This window comes from Trichosurus vulpecula, chromosome 7 (genome assembly GCF_011100635.1).
Source record: "Trichosurus vulpecula isolate mTriVul1 chromosome 7, mTriVul1.pri, whole genome shotgun sequence".
Taxonomy (NCBI): domain Eukaryota; kingdom Metazoa; phylum Chordata; class Mammalia; order Diprotodontia; family Phalangeridae; genus Trichosurus; species Trichosurus vulpecula.
In genome coordinates, this window is record NC_050579.1 from 153104912 (window position 1) to 153126365 (window position 21454).

Sequence of the window (21454 nt, forward strand, 5' to 3'; positions counted from 1 at the left end):
CTCTAAGCACTCCACAGAGCCTGCTTCAGATGCCTTCATAGTCTTTGGAACAAATTGTTCTCATCAACCCATTCTGCCAGAGGAAGTCTTCACATGCTTGGAGTAGATGCCCCCCCCCCAAGTCATGGACAAATTTGAAGCCTGTAAGTTGCCCTCAACCTGGGTTTAGACCATCTGTCGAGACAATTTATGTGTTTGCTGCACCTGCTACAGCTTCTTGGAGCACCAGGTGAGATTGGAGTGAATCAGGTAGATACCAAAGATGAGCAGCCCTGAAAAGGGTTCAACAGCCCTCACACTAAAGGTGCTAGTCCTCCCTGAACTGTACAACCCAACCAAGATGGTGAAGGGTCTCGAATCTGCGCCGTATGAAAATTAGTTGAAAAAGCTAAATGTTTTTAACCTAGAGAAGAAAAGAAAAGAATTAGGTGGGAGTATGATGGCTATATCTAGGTATTTGAAGGTTTTTGTGGAAGAAGGTTTGAACTTGATCTGTTTGACTCAGAGGGAAGAGCCAGAAGCAATGCAAAGAAAAATTTAGACATGTCAGAAAAAAAAAAAACCTCCACAAGTGAAACTGTCTATAAGTGGAACATGCTGCCTCAGGAGGTAAAGGGATCTCTCTCTATGGAAGACTTCGAGGAAAGGCTGGATGACCACTCAGGGGTGCTATGGTAGGGACTTTTATAGAGGTGTTATTTGGACTAGATAGTCAATGAATTCCTTTCTAATTCAATAGTTCTACGCTTCTATGATTCTATGTGGCCTGTGGATGTTTTGTGTATGTGTGTGTGTGTGTGTGTGTCTGTGCATGTACATACATGTGTATATGTTTTATCACTACTATTTGGGGAATGCCTACACTCCTCAATGGTAAAAATTAGTTGTGCTGTCTTAAAGTCATCCAGGTCAAGACTTTTTGACCTGGAGGCTAAAATAATCGCTTCTAATCAACCATTACATACATCAGTGACCTCCCATTTGGAGTTCAAGGTTGTAGAGAGCACACTGAGAGCTGCTGGAATGCAATTGTCTTTGGGGCTACGATACCAGCAGGATTCAAGCTACAGTCAACAGAGAGAGGGAACTGGAGCAGAGAGAGACGGTTTTGAAGATGACATGTACACACTGATCTGATTCCAGATGGGACAAGTCCTGCTTCTGATCCTCACAATGTGAAGGGCCTTGACAGCACATTGCTGTGGCCGTTCCCCAGTGCTGGGTGGTGTTGTTTGGAAGGTGAAAGAAGTTACTCTATTAGCAAGGCTTCAGCCGACTGAGACACCCTGGTAATAGATACAGATCCCCAGCTGTACTCCGGATCAAATAGAAGATGAATGAGCTTCTGTTATGCTTTAACCCATTTTTCAGGAAACATGCTCCATTGTTCCAGACTGACCTGCTCCCTTTGATGAAATGAAAGCTGTGTTTCTCCATCACAATACCCCTACAGGCACCAGATGTCAGCCTCCTTCTCCGATAGTGAAGGAAACATCCAGCTCAAACCTGCTAAGCAGGCCAGACCCAGGAGTCCCAAGGGGGCTTTACAAGGGACTAACTTTTCACTTTCCAATGGACTGACAGCAGGGTAATGTGTCTTCTATAAATACATTGTATGTAGGCCTACCGAAGAGCCAGATGTGATATTAACATTTAATAACCTGCCCTTCAAAATAATTTCATTTATTCATGAGCACTTGTTCCTCCTTCTATGGGGCACAATGCAGTTATTGTTAACTTGACAATTAAGATAAAGCTAATGGTCTAATCTGATCCCACCTTGACCATTATTAAGCCACTAATAACACAAATACAATATGCCTCTAAAAGAGGGGCCGCCTACATAGAAGAGAAAGCAAAGAGTTTGCAAATTTTCTCTCTGTTGTGATTCAAAAAAACGTGTAACCTCACAAAGATTGAAACCTTTGTGCTTTCATTTCTACTTTAAATAAAAACTTTTCTAATTCAAGATTATTTTAACATTAATACTAGTGGCAGGCCACCAATATTCAAAATAGGTGAGTCATTTTTGGATTTTAGTATTCTGCAAAAATCATGAAATTGGGGATTAGTGGAGAAGAAAAGTTAATGAGTGAAATAAATCCCTAATACTATGGCTCATATTTTTAAGCACAATTTAAAAATAACCACAACAACAACAATGACAACAACATGCTCTTCTACTATTCAATGTGTAGAAATAACTTCCAGAAATTTCTTGTCCAGTTTATACTGGATTTTTAGCTCAATGTGCACATTTTACAGGAGTACTCTTCGGGGCATTCTTGGAGTGTCACTGAAGTTCATTTAATTATACACTTTTATTCTTCATTAAATTTCTCTTCCCTCTAATGCTCATAACTTTACCTTCATATTTGCAAATATTACGTAAATGTCCAACCTATAAAGCTGTAGTCCTAACATCACCCTCTTAATTAAAACTAGACTCATTAGCATCATTATCAACTTACAAGATATTGCACAAAGTGGGCATTTAATAAATTATTGCTTTAGAATTTTGAATTAAACTTGACCTGTGATAGATTTAATTTGCAAACTGATCACTAATATGGAAATTTCCAAGTTTCTTTGTCATATTGGGAACTAAAAATACTCATCTATAATTAGGATTCCTTAATTCAATAAGTCATCTGTACTCGATTCTGAAAAACATAATATGTATTATTTATCAATGATGTATTTTTTTGTCAATAGAAGAATGATGCAAAATGTTTTCTTCATTTCCAAACAAATGCACCAGACCAAATATTTTGCTCAAACTTCTGTTTGATTTCTTTTAAATATATATGTATATATATAATATGCATATATATACACATATAGATGTAAAATGGAAGGTTTGTTTTATATTGCTGTCATTTCAGGATATATTCTGCCCTCTAGTGACCTTTCCATGCAACAAAGGGGGAAAAAGAACACAGTTAGGCAAAATCAACCAACATATAGCCCATGCCTGAGGGTATATGCAACATTCCGCACCCCTAGTCCTCCACATTTCTACTGAAAGGAGAGAGGAAAATACAATTCCTCATCTCTTCTTTGGGGCCAATACTACCAAATGTAAATACTCAGTGTTGAGATTAATTTTATTATACTTTCCATTTATCTTGTAGTGCATGTCCTCATGCTTCAGTTCCACATATTGTCTTACTTTTCACCAAATTCTTCTAAGTCTTCATTTATTATTCAATCATATTCCATTATATTAATGCAGTATACCACAACATGTCCTTCCATTTAATTACATAAGAGTCTGTTCATCTGAGTTTGTAGGAGGAATAGGTTAAAGTATCTTGACCACACACACAAAAATAATTTCTGTCTCACTGCATCTAGATTATTTAGGCAGATATAATTAGCATGTGTCCCAGGGTTAGTAGGGATAGCAATAGTCTTAAATGTAGCAATACTCTTAGAGCTGGTAGAAAAGCATATGGGTGTAAATCTTTCCCTAATATAATTTTTGAGATATTTGGGGTATGTAAATCTTTCTAAATCTTTCCTCCTCACCATTTTAAGTATGATGATGACTTAACTATCATTATCTACATGTCAATTTTCCCCATTACAGTTTCTATATATCATAAATCAGCATAAGAAATTAAGTGGGAATTTTTTGGAAGTTTTGTGGAAACCGCAGATGCCATGTGAAGGCCAGGAAATAACACAGAAAAGGTTAGAAACTCATAAATGCATAAAATATATGTATAGTATTGCATGAGATCAACATATTTTATCTTTTAATGCCATAATAATTCAGACATTTTCTCTGGTACAAAGAGAAGGCCAAAATTTTTTACATGAATTTTTCAGATTGCTGGGGAGCCACACCCCTAACCTCTGCAATGTGGAAATGATAATTGTATTTTCATTTTATTTTTCATGAATTATCATTTTTGGTAGAAGTGGTATCCAAATATATATATATATATGTGTGTGTGTGTGTGTGTGTGTGTGTGTGTGTGTGTGTGTGTGTGTGTGTGTTATATATGAGTATGTTATTGTTACACACTAGAAGTGGTAGTATACAATTCTAAAATTACATGTTACTATGACTAATAATAGTGATAGTAATTAATAATAATAATTTTAAAAGCCACCATCAGTATCCCACCTTGATAATTTGTCATGGCATGGAGATCACCCAGTACTTTCAAAAGTCATAACAACTTTGAAAGGAAGGAAAGGATTTGAATATTTACATAAAGATTGGATTGCTATATATTATTATTATAATATTATTATATGCAGGCATATCATATTTTACTGCATTTAACCTTATTGTGCTTTGCAGATATAGTGTTTTTGTTTTGTTTTGTTTTTACAAATTGAAGGTTTGTGGCATCCCATTGTGGAGCAAGTCTATTGACGCCACTTTTCCAATAGTAAGTGCTCATATCATATCTCTGTGTCATATTTTGATAATTCTTATGATGTTATAATTTTTCATTATTATTATTATATCTGTTATGGTGCTCTGTAATCGGCGATGTTGCTATCGTAATTGTTTTGGAGTGCCAAGAACCGTGCCCATATAAGACAGTGAACTTAATAAATGTTGTGTGTGTTTTGACTGATCCTGACCCACCATACACTTGTTCCCCTGTCTCTGCATTACTAGAGATAACATAAAGTATTATCATGAATTGAAGTCAATAATTTTGACTTAAGCAATTTTCTTTCAAAAGAAGATGGTAATGACGAGAGGCAGCTTGGAATAGTAGCTATAGTGCTGGAATGACACAGGAAAATGGGAGTTCAAATTTTCTCCCTCTGAGTCCATGGGCAAATTACTTAATGACTCTGGACCTCAGTCTCCTTACCTATTAAATACTGATAATAACACTTGTAGTACCAAAATTGTGCAGTGAAATAATATATAAAATATTTGCTATATAAATGTCAGTTATTATTAATGATTATTCAACTCTTCCCATCACCCCAAGTTCTTTATGACCTTGTTTATTACACAGATACATGAGAGTGATGTAGGGCATTGGATAGAATGCTAGCCTTGAAGTCAGGAAGACCGGCATTCAAATCTTGCCTCAAGTATTTACTGGCTTTGTGATTTTAGGGCAAGTCACTTAATGGATCAAATGAAATAACATATTATTATTCTCTGAGAACCTTAAAGTGCTAAGTAAATGTTAGCTATTTTGCTTTTTTTTCAGATGCATTATCAGTGTACATATAAAATATTATAATTATATGAAATATATATTATAATAATATAATCAGTATATATGTATATATATATATATATATATATATATATATATATAATTTTGTGTTCACTTAACATTGTGTGTGTGTGTGTGTGTATGTATGTGGGTATCAGCTAGGTGGTACAGTAGATAGAGCACTGCGGCTTGGAATAACGCTCATATTCATGAGTACCAATCTAGCCTCAGAAACATACTAGCTGTGTGACCCTGGGCAAGTCATTTAACCCTTTTACCTCAGTTTCCTCATTTGTAAAATAAGCTGGAGAAGAAAATGGCAAACCACTCCAGCATTTTTGTGAAGGAGACCCCAAATGGGGTCACAAAGAGTGGGATACAGCTGAAATCACACCCATACCTACACTGCAAGTAAATAAATGTATTTAATAAATACTTATATTAAATATAAAATTTATATGCAATAAAATTCATAATACATACATACTTCCATGTATTTTCAAAATCCAAATACTTGTCATTTTCATAGTAATATAGTATTCTTCGTGTAAATAATTTCTCTGGCCATTCTAGTTTGAGGCATAATCTAGGATTCAGAGTGGGAAAGAGAATTTTTGAAACTTTTTTGGGACTGAGCTAAAGTAATAAGTTAGTTTGAGTTCTTGAGCTTTATGGCTGTCTCAGAATTTTTTGATTGAGTTGCAGCTTGGAAACTAATCCTCCCTGTCCACAAGACTACTTCATGCTCACCATTTCTAAACATTAGTTATTTCATAATAATCCATGGTGAAAATGGGTTTGGACAGAGTTCTGTGACCTACCAGCCCCAAGAATAACATATCAATCTACAGAATGGATGATTAAGCAGCCAGGGTTTACAGAGTAAATTTATTTACATCATAATTACTGCATATTTTGGAACATAATGATATGCAAAATGATTGAATATTAAAGCTATGATTCAACATTAGGTTTTCCTTAAGAGCTACAAAACAGTATTTTTCTCATGGTTTGTGGAATAATTCCCACGAGCAGCTAATAATAAAGTCCTTTCAGTCTTTCTTTCCTTTTCATTATTCTTTTCATAATAACATCAAAGTAAAGCATCATATAATAGATATTGCAAAATAATCCTTTTACCCAAAATGTGAAGCTTTACCTTGCTATCGCTGCACTGCTTTAAAAAATAAGGAACAATTTTTTTTTCTAACTGAGGATCACAGAAACCCAAATAGAATATCATTAAGCAGGTTCTCACCACCTTAAAAAATCTAGTACTGTATGTTTTATTTCTACATATCTTCTTAAACTCTGAAATCATAATCTTTTGGTTCTATATATAAAAATTTGAAATAAATGTTATATCCAATGGGCTATGAAACAAGAAACTCATGATTCTTGGCAATCCTTTCATATTATTTGTGATGAAAAGAGAGAATCTATAATGTCCAAAGTAAGTATTATGCCTTTGACTAAGAAAGAAAATGGCTGTGCATTTTTCTTTTAAAGGGCTAATTATGATGCTATTACAAAATACAAATTGAGATATTTGTTGTTGTTGTTGAGTCGTTTCAGTCATGTCCAACTGTTTGTGACCCTATTTGGGGTTTTTTGGCAAAGATATTAGAGTGGATTGCTGTGTCCATCACTGGCTCATTTTATAAAGGAGGAATTGAGGCAAGCAGGGGTAAGTGACTTGCCCAGGGTCACATAGCTAATAAGTGTCTGAGGCCAGATTTGAACTCAGAAAGATGAGTCTTCCTTACTTCAGACCTGGTTCTCTATTCACCTACCTGCCCCAAGGTAAGTATTTACAGAATGCCAAAACATCTGGATTAAAAAGTAAAAATGTCAGGCAATTATAAACTTATTTGGTCAACACATCCTTGTTAATGTTCAGTCATTTTCAGTTGTATTCGACTCTTCATGACCTCATTGGGGGTCTTCTTAGCAAAGATATTGGACTGGTTTGCCATTTCCTTCTCTGGCTCATTTTAAAGATGAGGACTCTGAGGCAGAGTTAAGTGACTTGTCCGGGGTCACACAGCTAGTAAGTGTCTGAGTCTATATTTGAACTCAGGAAGATGAGTTTTCTTGACACCATGCCTGGAACTTTATCCACTGCACCATCTAGTTGCCCCCAACATATCACTAAACACCTAATATTAGGAAAATTTCAAAGATGGTTATATATGTAAACATGTAGAAGTCTGACACTGTTATGAGACAATGCCTGAAGCTTGAATATTATTTTTCTAAAAGATCAATGAAGATTGTACTTCCTCTAAAATGCCCAACTCTATCACACTATGCTTGCCAGCAGTGCACATTAAATGGCTTCAATTGCAGTTGTGGCTCAGCTGTTGTTTTCATTTTAAGCTTTCCTTTTTTTAAAAAAAATCTATTTTAATTAATTAATTATTTTAAATATTTTTTTCTTCCTAAATTTTCAGTTCCAAATTCCCTCTCTCTCCCTCCCACTCCCTCTTCCAGTAACTGAGAAAGTGAACAATATGATATCAATTTTACATGTGAAACCATACAAAACTAATATGGAAATATATTAGACATATTCCAAAAAAGCAAGAAAAATAAAGTGAGAAAATTATGGTTCAATTTGCACTCAAAGTTTATCAGTTCTCTTTCTGGAAGTGGGCAGAATTTTTTCATCATGAGTCATTTGGAATTATCTTGGATCATTGCATTGATCAGAGTAGCCAAGTCTCTCGTAGTTGATCATTATTACAACATTGCTTTTACTATGACAATGATCTCCTGGTTCTTCTGACTTCACTCTGCATCAGTTCATATAACTCTTGCCATGTTTTTTTTCCTAAGTCCACCCCCCTTGTCCTTTCCCAAAACACAGTAGTGCACCATCACATTGATACACAACAACTTGTTTAGCCATTCCCCAGTTGATGGGTATCCCCTTGCTTTCTTCTTCTTTGCCACCACAAAAATAACCACTATAAATATTTTTGTACACATAGGTCTGTTCCTTTATTCTTTGATCTTTTTGGGATACAGAACTAGAAGTGGTATTGCTAGATCAAAAGGTATATACATTTTGTAGTACTTTGGGCAGAATTCCAAATTTTTCTCCTGAATGGTTGTACCAATTTACTATTCAACCAACAGTTCATTAATATACCTTTTTTCCCCTCATTTTCTCCAGCATTTATAATTTCTGATAAGTGTGAGGTCACACCTCAGGGTTGTTTTAATTTGAATTCTCTAATCCATAGTGATTTAGATCATTTTTCCACATGACTACAGACAGCCCTGATACCTTCTTCTGAAAATTGTGTTTATATCATTTGGCCATTTATAATTTGGAAGGTGGATCTTATTTTTTTACAAATTTGACTTACTTCTATACTCAGTTTACATTTGAGAGATGAGCTTTTTATCAGAGAAACTTCTTGTAAAGTTTTTTGATATTACTTCATGGTCTATGGCACCTTTTAGCATAATGTAGTTTCCCTGATTATCCCTTTTAATTAGGTCCCTTTTGGTTTTTTGCTTTTTCTGAGATCGTTTGCTACCTCTGCTTTTTTTTTAGTGAAGATTCTACTTTAGTGCCTTACATTAAATTTCTGTGGGTGTCTTTCTCTTTCAAGTATGTCTTTTAAATAACTTATTGTAGATTCTGGTTTCTAATCCATTCTGCTATCTGCTGCTGCTTTATGGGTGAATGTGAATGGGATAAACTCACCCATAAAGCAGAAGCAGATAGCAGAATGGATTAGAAAGAAAGATGAATAGAAGAAAAAGAAAGGATGGAGGGAAACATATAGTAATTCACTATATATTTCCCTCCATCCTTTTTTTTCTTCTATTCATCTTTCTCTCCCTCTCATTTTCCCTTTCCCTCCTAAAAGTCCATTTTGCTTAACTAGTGCCTTCCTTAATCTGCCTTCCCTTTTATTATCTCCCTCTCCTCTTATGCCCTTTCTCTTCTATTTCCTAATTGGGTAAGTTACATTACTATACACAACTGAGGGTGTGCATATATTCTTCTCTCTTTGAATAATTCTGATGAGACTGAGGTTCAGGCATTGCCCCCTATTTTCATCTCCATTATAAAAGCTTTTCCTTGCATATATCTTTCATATGAGAAAAAATTTCCCCATTTTGCTTTTCCTTTGGTTCTTCTTCCAGCGCATCACTCTTTCTTTCTTCTTCACCTTTTTGGAGACCATTCCAACTTAATTGACTCACATTCATTCTCTATCTATGTAATCTCTTTTTGTATACCCTAATTATGATAAAGTTTTTAGAAGTTACATGTATCATCTTCCCATATAGGAATGTAAACAGTTTAACTGTATTGACGCCATCTTTCATATTTACTTTTTTATTCTTCTCTTGAGTCTTGTGTTTGAATGTCAAATTTTTTATTCAGCTCTGGCATTTTCATCAGAAATGCTTGAAAGTCCTTTAATTAAACATCCATTTCTCCCTGAAGGATTATATTCAGTTTTTCTGGGTAGATTTATTCTTGGTTATAATCCTAGCTCCCTTGACTTCCAAAATGCCATATTGCAATGCTTCCACTCCTATAACACATGGCACTAAATCTTGTGTGACACTGACTGTGGCTCCAGGATATTTGAATTATTTCTTTCTAGATGCTTGAAGTATTTTCTCTTTGACTTGAGAGCTTTGGAATTTGCCTATAATATTCCTGAGAATTTTCATTTTGGGATTTCTTTCAGGAGGTGATCGGTGGATTCTTTCAATTTCTATTTTACTGTCTGGTTCTAGGATATCAGGGCAGTTTTCCTTTACAACTTCTTGAAATATTGTGTCTACACCCTTTTTTTTGATCATTTCCAATAATTCTTAAATTATCTCTCCTCAATCTATTTTCTAGGTCAGTTGTTTTTTTCCAATGACATAGTTCACATTTTCTTCTATTTTTTTTCATTCTTTTAATTTTGTTTTGTTTTTTCTTGATATCTCATTGAGTCATAAGCTTTCCCTTCCCCAATTGTAATTATTAAGGAATTATTTTCTTCAACGAGATTTGGTATCTCTTTTTCCATTTGGCCAATATAGGTCTTTAAGGAGTTCTTCTCTTCAGTGGGTTTTTGTGCCTCTTGTACCATTTGACCATGCCTGTTGTTTTAAAACTGTTATTATCTTCAGTACTTTTTATACCTCTTACCTAGCTGTTGATTTTCTTTTCATAATTTTCTTGCCTCACTTGTATCTCTTTTCCTAATTTTCCCTCTATCACTCATCACTTTTAACTCTTCTAGGAATTCTTGGTGGTTTGGCTCTAATTAGCATTTTTAGTTAAGGCTTCTTTTTGGTAGCTGTTTTCCCATTGTTGTCTTCTTCTGAGTTTGTCTTGATCTTTCCTGCCACCTTAGATGTTTTTTATGGTCAAAATATTTTTTGCAATTGCTCATTTTTCCAGCCTCCTTCTTGAACTTTATGTTAAAGTTGGGCTCTGTTCATGTGGGTGTGGGAAGATACTGTACCAAATATCATACTTTTTGTTTTGTGTTTTTCAGAGCTAGTTCTGGGCATCTGAAAGTTTTGGGTGCTTCAGAAAAAAAGTTATCCTGAGAGAGGTATGGTTACTACTCTCCTAGCCTATGTTCTAGTTTTTACCCAGGAAGGGCCCTTGATTTCTGCAGCATCAAGTGCCTGCAATTCTCTTTACTTTGGAACTGTGACTGGGCCCCTAATCCGTTGTGAGAGACCATCACACCCCTCTCTGGAACTGTTACCCAGGGCAATATGGGAAATAGAATTGCCAACAAACCCCAGATGTATTCAATGCCAGAAAATGGTCCCTTGTAATTTCTTTCTACTCAGTTGTTTGATCCCCTTACAATCTTTGGGCTGAGAATGCCCCAAACTGAGGTCACTGCAGTGGCCACTGTTGCCAGAACTGTGTGTGTGAGCTCTGGACAGGCCCCCACCCTGGTGTTACAGACTTCAGTTGATCTCTTAAGTTTTTTCAGGTGGGGAAAAATGTCTCACCCCCAACCTTTTGTTAGCTTTGTCACTCCAAAATTTGATTTGAGCAGTTATTTTAAAGTTGTTTGGAAGGGAATGTTGAGAGAGTTCAGCTAGGGGCTGCCCCTAATCTGTCACCTCCTTCTCTTCCATTTTCAAGGACTTGCCACTTATCACAGAAATTACTTTTTCTACTGGAAAACTTCACAAGACAGATTAGAATTTCTAGAAAAAAAGCTTAACCAAAAACCTGAAGACATACCTTCAGATGAATGTATGTTTTTAATTTTACTTTAGTTCCTTCTTTTTCCTGAGCTGTCTTCAATCTTCCTTTCTTCTTATTCCCATGAAGGCAATAATATATATGGCATATTTCAACAGTTCTCAAATATTTTGGTCTCAGGGTTCTTTTATGCTCTTAAAATTATTGAGGATATCCCAAAGAGCTTTTACGTAGGCCATTATCTCTTGATAATTACTATATACAAAAAGTTCTCAACATTACTGTGAGAATAAATTTGATTCCCTAAAAGTGTCTTGGGGACACCCTAAGGTGCCTCCAGACCACACTTTGAGAACTAATTGCATTTTTAATGAATCCATGTTCATAATAGAATAGATATACTCTCTTTCCTGCTAAATATTGCAATTTATCCATGCCTTCTTATGTATGGAATTCTTATCCATTTCTTTCCATAAGTAGTCTGTGAAGGATTCACACAAAGATCTGAAGGCTTTCCTCTTTTGTATTTCAATATGTTAGTCCCTTTTCCATAACCAGGCTGTCAGCATAGTAATCTTTGCTCTTGACCTACTCCTTTTTCAGGTGTATGTGTCCTGGATGAGGCATTTTATGCCCCTTCTTTTACCCAGGTCATCATTTGTAATGTGCTCCAGCCCACATACCACTATATTCTATCTATATATTTCTCTTTGGTTCACCTGAGATTATTCTTTTGAGAATTATAGTTCATGATTCAGAGCCATATGATGACTTAGAGATTATTGGTGCTAAAGGGACAACTTTCAGTGGGATCAAACAGTTTGCAACTACTGAAAATGCTGGCCAAGTCTCCAAATATATTTTAGTCTAAAATAATCATCTGTAAAAGTAGGAGTTTGGACTAGATGACACTTAAGATCCCTTGCAAATCTAAAACTATGATTCCTTGATCCTCTTCTTTAGTTCTGGGCCCATATCATTGTCCATACAACAATGCCTGTATATTAATGGATTGCCCACTCAAATATATGTCATAATATACATTTCCATCTATTTTGCATGTGTGTGTATGGGGGAGGCAATTGTATATATCAGGAAATGTGAATGAAACAAATTTTGTATTTGTCTTCCTTAGGTGTAATATAAGAACATCTTAATGCAGTGTTAAGAAAGGGAAGGTTCTCATACCTTATCTTTAAGATAATTGCACAGAATTTCCTGCTCAGCTCGTAGGCATTTAATGATACCTTCATTTGGAATTGTAGGGACAAAAGAAACAAAAATCTACCTCTAACAAGCCTCACTTACTGAGAAGCAACAAATGAAGATGAAGTTTACCAATGGTAATGAACACAGTGCCTCCTATTATTACCCACCATACCCTCTACACTTTAGCAAAACTGGACTATCCTCAGTCTACTGAGAATGCCTTGCAATGTCCCTTCTGTGTGCTGTGTTCACACTATTCCATATACCTGGAATATGCTCCCCTTAACCTATTGAATTACTACTTATCATTTAAAGCTCAATTCAAATACAACCTCTTTAATAGGCAATAAAATGTAGTTAAATAATGATAGGCTCTTGTTAATAAAGATTGCAGAAGTGAACATTAGGATGATAGCTTGAGGGGATGGCAGATTCAAGTGAAGATTATTTAGGACTAGAAATCTGATCATGTTTGTAGGCAGTAAGAAAGGAAGAGTAGATAAGGATATATTGAAAATGAAAGAAAGCAAGTGAAGGAATAATTGATGGGACAAGCTCAGGAAGGAGATGTGAGGAGATGGAATCAAGGAAGCAAATAGAAAGTTTCGCTATGGCAAGGAGAATAACATTTCCATTGACACAGAAACAAAGGATGAGTTGGTAAGTGAAATTCTAAAGGGTTTGTGAGATCTAGAATACAGGAGATGAGGATGTTCTTGAAAGAGATTTTTTTTTGTATTTAAATTTAAATTTATTTATTTGACATATTTAGTTTTCAGCATTGATTTTCACAATAGTTTGAATTACAAATTTTCTCCCCATTTCTACCCTCCCCCCCCACTCCAAGATGGCGTATATTCTGGTTGCCCTGTTCCCCAGTCAGCCCTCCCCTCTATTACCCCCCTCCCCTCTCATCCCCTTTTCCCTTCCTTTCTTGTAGGGCAAGATAAGTTTCTACCCCCCATTGCCTGTGGATCTTATTTTTTAATTGCATGCAAAAACTTTTTTTTTTTGTTTTGGAACATCTGATTTTAAACCTTTGAGTTCCAAATTCTCTCCCCTCTTCCCTTCCCTCCCACCCTCCCTAAGAAGTTGAGCAATTCAACCTAGGCCACATGTGTATCATTATGTATAACCCTTCCACAATACTCATGTTGTGAAAGGCTAACTACATTTTGCTCCTTCCCAACCCATCCCGCTTTATTGAATTTTCTCCCTTGACCCTGTCCCCTTTCCAAAGTGTTTGTTTTTGATTACCTCCACCCCCATCTGCCCTCCCCTCCATCATCCCCACCCCTTTTATTTTTTTTTATCTTCCTCCCTCTTCTTTCCTGTGGGGTAAGATACCCAACTGAGTATGTATGGTATTCCCTCCTCAGGCCAAATCTGATGAGCGCAAGGTTCACTAATTCCCCCCTCACCTGCCCTCTCCCCTCCTCCCACAGAACTGCTTCCTCTTGCCACCTTTATGTGAGATAATCCACCCCATTCTATCTCTCCCTATCTCCCTCTCTCAGTATGTTGCTCTCTCTTCACTTAATTTCATTTTATTTCTTTTAGATATCTTCCCTTCATCTTCAACTCACCCTGTGTCACACATATATATATACACATAGATATATACATACATACACATTCACTTATATATATATATATATATATATACATAAACATATATATATATATATATATATATGTATATATATGCATATTCCCTTCAGCTACCCTAATACTGAGGTCTCACGAATCATACATGTCCTCTTTCCATGTAGGAATGTAAACAAAACAGTTCAACTTTAGTAAGTCCCTTGCAATTTCTGTTTCTTGATTACCTTTTCATGCTTCTCTTGATTCTTATGTTTGAAAGTCAAATTTTCTATTCAGTTCTGGTCTTTTCACTGAGAAAGCTTGAAAGTCCTCTATTTTATTGAAAATCCATATTTTGCCTTGGAGCATGATACTCAGTTTTGCTGGGAAGGTGATTCTAGGTTTTAATCCTAGCTCCATTGACCTCCGGAATATCGCATTCCAAGCCCTTCGATCTCTTAATGTAGAAGCTGCCAGATCCTGGGTTATTCTGATTGGGTTTCCACAATACTCAAATTGTTTCTTTCTGGCTGCTTGCAGTATTTTCTCCTTGATCTGGGAGCTCTGAAATTTGGAGACAATATTCCTAGGAGATTTCTTTTTGGGATCTATTTGAGGAGGCAATCTGTGGATTCTTTCAATTTCTATTTTGCCCTGTGGCTCTAGAATATCAGGGCAGTTCTCCTTCATAATTTCTTGAAAGATGATATCTAGGCTCTTTTTTTGATCATGGCTTTCAGGTAGTCCAATAATTTTTAAATTATCTCTCCTGGATCTATTTTCCAGGTCACTGGTTTTTCCAAGGAGATATTTCACATTGTCTTCCATTCTTTCATTCCTTTGGTTCTGTTTTATAATATCCTGATTTCTCATAAAGTCACTAGCTTCCACTTGCTCCAATCTAATTTTTAAAGTAGTATTTTCTTCAGTGGTCTTTTGGACCTCCTTTTCCATTTGGCTAATTCTGCCTTTCAAGGCATTCTTCTCCTCATTGGCTTTTTGGAGGTCTTTTGCCATTTGAGTTATTCTATTTTTTAGGGTGTTGTTTTCTTCAGTGTATTTTTCAGTATTTTTTTGGGTCTCCTTTAGCAAGTCATTGACTTGTTTTTCATGGTTTTCTCACATCCTTCTCATTTCTCTTCCCAATTTTTCCTCTACTTCTCTAACTTGCTTTTCCAAATCCTTTTTGAGCTCTTCCATGGCCTGGAACCAGTTCATGTTTTTCTTGGAGGTTTCTGTTGTAGGCTCTTTGACTTTATTAATTTCTTCTGTCTGTATGTTTTGGTCTTCTTTGTCAGCAAAGAAAGAATGCAGAGTCTGAGACTGAATCTCGGTGCGTTTTCGCTGCCTGGCCATAATCCCAGCCAACTAACTTGACCTTTGAGTTTTTCAGTGGGGTATGACTGCTTGTAGACTACAGAGTTCTATGTTCCACGTTTGGGGGGGAAGTGCTAGCTCTGCCACACCAGCACTGCTCCTTCCCCAAGAACCCCCAACCCGATCTGGGCTCAGATCTTCGGCAGGCTGTGCCACTTAATTCCTCCCACCAGGTGGGCCTGGAGCCGGAAGCAGCAGCAGCCGTAGCTGCCCCACCTCCGCTGCCCCTGGGGCTGGAAGCCAAACCAGGAACTCCTTCCACTCCCGCAGCTTTTCCCACTAACCTTCTCAGCAGTCTTTGGTGTTTGTTGGTTGAGAAGTCTCGTAACTGCCACAGCTCACTGAATCAGGGCGCTAGGGCATGCTCTGCCTGGTTGCTGGTCTTGTTGGTCCACGCCGCTCAGGCTGGGCTCTGCTCCACTCTGTTCCCAGCTCCCAGCTTTGTGCGGGATAGACCTCACCCAGAGACCCTCCAGGCTGTCCTGGGCTGGAGCCCTGCTTCCCTCTGCTGTTCTGTGGGTTCTGCCGTTCTAGAATTGGTTCAGAGCCATTTTTTATAGGTTTTTGGAGGGGCTCGGCAGGGAGCTCAGGCTGGTCCCTGCTTTCCAGCCGCCATCTTGGCTCCGCCCCCTTGAAAGAGATTTTAAAAATTTTCTTAGTAAGGTAAGAGGTGATGCCATCATCTGAGGCAGGATTTGGGGGATAAAAATAAAGTTATTATTAAATTTGTACTGTGATTATGAAAATGGTGTTCATACATGTCTTCAATTTGCTTTTAGTGCCCCCATTATCCTGCATTTATTTTGTGTGTATTTATTTAAATTGCATACACACACATATATACTTAAAAGCAATATGTATATGTGTATATGGTATACTCAAATAGCTATTCATTTGAATAAACAATGAACAGTGTCACTAAGAGAGCCAACTTGGCCTTAGTTCATTCCTGATTCTGATGACTACTGGGCAAATCTTTTAACTTTTCGGTGTCCCAAGTAAAGCTTTACAAGTGTGATCTACAAATCAGATGTTTATCTGCTTTGGTAAATAGATTTTCTCACAAGGAGCCCCAATGAAATCTTAGTAAGAGAAAAACAGAAAGAAAGAAAGAAAGAAAAAGAAAGAAAGAAAAAGAAAGAAAGAAAGAAAGAAAGAAAGAAAGAAAGAAAGAAAGAAAGAAAGAAAGAAAGAAAGAAAGAAAGAAAGAAAGAAAGAAAGAAAGGAAGGAAGGAAGGAAGGAAGGAAGGAAGGAAAGAAGGAAGGAAGAAAAGACAATCTTTGTAGGCTTAACTTATTTAGTCTGTCATTTATTAATTGAGGGGCACAACATAATATACTTTGTCTCTGAGTAATTCATTAAAGAACTGCGTGTTTTCTGATGATTCTAGACTTTCATCAAACACTGACTTAACAGAACAACCAAAAAGCAAGATTCAAGATTTAAAACACTATTGTTGGTTTTCATTGTGAATAATCAGGCTTGAATTTCCCATGGAGATAGATTTAGCCTGTAATAATATTTGTTTCCAGGCATTGTGTTTAACTTTAAGGATTCCCTAGACACGTTATCCTTGTCCTGACAGATTCCTGCTGCTAAATGGATAATTCCTGTTTGTACCAACCCAATTCTAGTGACAGCTGGGTCTTGGGTCATATTTTTTTCAATAACGGAACTATGTATTTGGCTGCTAATCTTAATCAGCTAAAGACTCTTTAAAATCTCCTAATAGTGAGAAATAGTATCTTAGAACTATGGCCCTTAATAACTCAGTTTAACCTCTTTTGTGGTTATGGTGAAATCCTTTTAAAAATGAATAAATAAAGGAGAAAAAAGAAATTAGCTGTGGTTTCTTACTTTTCACAGGCCAGGACAATGGCTATGTGTTTGAGCCAGTCCCTTTGCAAAGAACAGAAATGTTTGATGTTGAAAATGTCTTTGATATTCATAGGATCAAGTCACAGATCTGGGCAACAGACATAAACCATTGCTTCAGCTTGAAATAAAGATTTCAATAATCAAGATAATAATTAGAAAAAATAAAATAAAAGACATGGACAAATGATATTTAACACTGTGATTCAAAACAGAAAAATAAAGGTAGTGAAAAAGAATCTAAGAGATGGTATTTTAGAATGAAGTCATGGGATAAGAGATTTAAATCCACCTCCACACCCCAAACACAACTGCTTCCTTCTTCCTAGCTTCCTCATTGCTATCCAAGGCACCACTGTCCTCCCCATCCCCCAGGCTTACGACCAAGGTGTTACCTCAACTCTTCATTGTTTCTCACTTCACCCCTCAAGTCCAATAAGTTATCAAGTCCTATTGATTCTAACTTTATAACATCTCTCATATACATGCCTTTCTTATCTTTTTCATTACTACCTCTCTTATCTAAGCAAGTGTTCATCATCTCATGCCTGAACTATAGAAGCCTCCTGGTTGGTTTCCCAACTTCAAATCTTTTCCCAACCTAGTCTATCTTCTATTCAGCTTCCAAAATGATCGTAAAGTGAAAGTCGGATCATGACAACACCTCTAGCCCTTACAAAAAAAATGTTAATGGCTTTCCATTAATTATAGGGTCAAATGCAGTACCCTTTCTTTGGCCTTTAAAACCTTTCACAACTTGGTGTCTTCCTACCTTTGTAGTCTTCCTATGTCTTTCTCCCCTATGCATACTCTCTGATCTGGTGACATGGGCTTCCTTGCTGTTCCTCACACACATATCACTCCATCTGCTGACTCTGAACCCTGAGAAATTTCATTGGCTGTTCTCCCAGCCTGGAAATCTGCCCCCCCCCCCGCCCAAGTCTATCTCTTGACTTCTTGGCTTCCTTCAAGTCTCAGCTAAAATGCCACCTTGCATGAGAAGCCTTCCCCAATTCCCCTTAAATATCTCCACTGAGATTGTCTCCAATTTTACTGTATCTATCTTGTTTGCACATAGAATTTTTGCATGTGGTCTCCCCCATAAGATTATAAGCTTTTTGAGAGCAGGGTTTGTCTTTACCATTATTTTCATCCCCAGCACTTAATACCTGCTATACAGCAGGTACTTGGTAAATGTTTGTTTACATGAAAGGCACCTTAGATGTTCTCCAATCCAACCTTTCTCTTTGCAAATGAAGAAACAGAACCACCAAGGTTAAGTGCCTCATCCAAATTTACCTGGGTAAAAATAAATGTCAATTCCAGGATTTGAACCCATGTATTTCTGAGTAAGAATGCTAATTCTTCTTATTTGGACATGTGTACAGAAATCCTTAGGTTATACATCACTTAGCCTATTGAGCCCTGGCATGATCAGCAATACAGAGTGGAGATGAGATTCATATGAGGTCATATGAATAAAAAATACATTAAAATTCGTTGTCTTCTTCATAAAGCGGTTTTTCAAATCTTTGACCTACTTTTATCTGGACAGCTATTTTATTTCTTTTAAGCTGACCTGTGATTTCCCTGGTATAGGGAGCCACCAGAGAGGAAACTCCCTTTATCAATGTGGATCAGTATCTTCTTGGGAACTTGTAATCTTGTAATCTTAGAGAGTTGTCTGGGGCAGTGAGAGTTAAGTGACTTTCCTGGGGTCACATCACGTGTGTTACACAGGTCTTCCTCACAACAATACTGGGCTTCTACCCCACAACACCTCGCTGTCTTTCTACGGAAATCGTTTGAAGGGCCTCCTGTACCTAGTGAAGCTCCCCATTGTTGGAGGTGGGAGCTGCTCCTATAACCTCCATTTGAGGAGGGCTTCCAGGCCAGCCATTTCTTCATTTCTCAGTCCCCAGCTGCACTCTTTTCGTCTTCTCCATCATGCGCCAACTCAGGTGCCTTCTCCTTCTTTAGCCTTTTAGCTTGCTTGTACATGTTGTCTTCCCTCATGAAATTGTAAGCATTTTGAGGGAAAGGACTGTATTTCTTTTTTCATATCCTATCTACAGAAGTCAGCACAGTCCGGCACATAATAGCCACTTAAAGGCTTATTGATTGACCAACTGACATGCTGCCTCCCTATGGAGGTATTTTAAGGTTACACTATCAAGTGATTCAGAAAGCAAAGTAATTTTAGCCCAAGTCCCTGTGGAATACAATATCTAGTGCCCTTCCTACTTCACATTGTGAGGCTCCAATAACCCAATACATGTGAAAAGTGCTTTGAAAAAGGAGAAAGTGCTATGAGACTAAAAGGTGTTATTATGGTATCAAGCATCAGCCATTCTTAGCAATTAGGCAACATAGAAATAGGATAATGACATCAATGGGATTTATTCTCTCTAGGTTCCCTTTCAAATGAAAACAGTTTTCCCAATGACAAAGCATTCCAAAGTCACTGATCAGTCCTAGTACTTCAAGTGGACCAAATGCTTTAGTTCTTCCTCATTCAGTTTCACTTATAAAAGATAACCTAAGACTGTCGTTAGTCCCTGCTCCCACGATATCACATCTAGTTCCTAGAGCATTTAATAAAGCTTAGCTTTTGAAAAAGAATAAAAAGATTTTAAGTACTAACTCAGACAGAATCCTAACTTTATGTCACAGGATTACCTACCACCATTATTCCAAAGCCTCGTCACCAACAAATGGACTGCTTTTTTCCCACTCAATATTTTATTTTTTTCTGATTACATGTAAAGATAGTTTTCAATATTCATTCTTATAAGATTTTTAGTTCAAATTTTTTTTCTCTTTTTCTCCCTTCTCCTCTCCTCCCCCAAGATGGCAAGCAATATGATATAGGCTATACATGTACAATCATATTAAACATATTTCCACATTAGTCATGTTGTAAAAGAAGAATCAGAACAAAAATAAAAAGCATGAGAAAGAAAAAAAAGAGAGAAAACAGTATCTGCATTCAGACTCTATAGTTCCTTCTCTGGATATGGATACTATTTTCTATCATGAGTCTTTTGGAATTGTCTTGGGTTATTGCTTTGCTGAGAACTAAGTTTACCAAAGTTGATCATCACACAATGTTGCTGTTACTGTGTACAATGTTGTCCTGGTTCTACTCACCTCACTCAGCGTCAGTTCATGTAAGTCTTTCCAAGTTTTTCTGAATTCTTCCTGTTCATCATTTCTTACAACACAATAGTATTTCATTACATTCATATACCACAACTTGCTCACCATTCCCCAATTGTTGGTCAAACCCTCAATTTCATGGATCACTTTTTAAAATAAAACTTAAAAATACAGAAAAAAGAATTTGAGTAATATTACACTATAAAAAGGAAACTTTCCTTTTTCTATCAAAGGCACCACCATCATTCCAATCTTCCATGATCCTATCCTTGACATTATCCTCAACTCCTCACTGCCTCTCAATCTACATATCCAGTTGCCACATCTTGCCATTTCTGCCTTAACTTCTCATGAATCTGCCCCCCATACTCTATCCTCATGGCTCAGTTGAGGGCCCTCATCGCCTCTCGCTTAAATTAGTGTAACAGCTTTATTTGGTCTCCCTGTTTTATCTTTTCTAATGCCAATCTAAACTTCATACAGTTGCCACAGTGATTTTCTTTAAGCATGAATCTAAGCATGTAATTTCCCTAATCAATAAAGTATAATGGCTCTCTATTACCTTTGAATCAAAACATATTCTGTCATGTTTTTAAGGTCTTCACAAACTGGCCCCAACTATCCAGTCTCACAATACATTACTATCCCTCTACTATTCTGTGATCCAGTTAAATTGACCTTCTCTTTGTTCTTCACAAATCATTGTCCAAATCCCATCCCTGTGCCTTTTTGCTATCTGGCCTGCATACTTAGAATATACACCTTCATCACTTTAATCATAGGCATCATAGTGAAAGGAGCACTAAACATGGAGTCAGGAAGAACTGAATTCAATTCTGAACT

General features: G+C 36.8%; 1 pseudogene; it reads left to right on the forward strand.

Annotated features, from left to right (window-relative positions):
* The first annotated feature begins 262 nt into the window (after window positions 1-262).
* The window catches only part of LOC118857682, a 44958-nt pseudogene continuing 23766 nt past the window's right edge, over window positions 263-21454 (forward strand).